The sequence below is a fragment of the Morus notabilis genome, unplaced genomic scaffold (genome assembly GCF_000414095.1).
Source record: "Morus notabilis unplaced genomic scaffold, ASM41409v2 Scaffold527, whole genome shotgun sequence".
Classification (NCBI taxonomy): Eukaryota; Viridiplantae; Streptophyta; class Magnoliopsida; order Rosales; family Moraceae; genus Morus; species Morus notabilis.
Genome location: NW_010366048.1, coordinates 95,323 through 96,075, shown reverse-complemented (window position 1 = coordinate 96,075; position 753 = coordinate 95,323).

Genomic DNA, 753 nt, shown 5'->3' with positions numbered 1-753 from the left:
CTGAAAGAAAGAATAGAATCTTTACCGATATGATTTACTATATGCTTCTTAATGCTAAATTGCCTAATAATTTATGGGGGGAAGCTTTACTTACAGCATGTCATGTTCACAATAGGATTACATCTATGAAAACACATGTATCTCCATATGAAGTATGAAAAGGAAGAAAACTAAACTTGATGTATTTAAGGTAGGTTATGCTGAAAATTCCAAGGCTTATAGATTATTGAATCTAGATTCTAATGTTATTGTAGAATCAAGAGATGTTAAATTTGTTGAGAACAAGTTTAGCCTTGATTCTTCCATTGAATTAGAATCTAATGTTAATCGACCATATGTTGACATTCTTTTTTTTTAAAGGAAAGAGTCTATGACATCTTTCGAACCGAGAAGAAGTCAACGTGAAAGAAAAGAAAAGAACCTAGCACCGGATTTTATTTCATCTCAAGCTTTAACCTTTTTGGTTGAAGGAGATAGAAATGGTGTACTTAATAAAATACCATTGTTGCTTAATATAGAGGAAGATCCAAAGACATTTAATGAAGCTATGACTTCAAGGGATGCCTCCTTTTGGAGAGAAGCTGTGAATGATGAAATGGATTCGATTATCTCGAATCAAACTTGAATCTTGGTCGATCTTCCTCCGAGATCAAAACCAATAAGCAACAAATGAATGTTTAGGAGAAAGTACAATACCGATGGGTCTATACTAACATTCAAAGCTAGATTAGTAGCTAAAGGCTTTAAACAAAA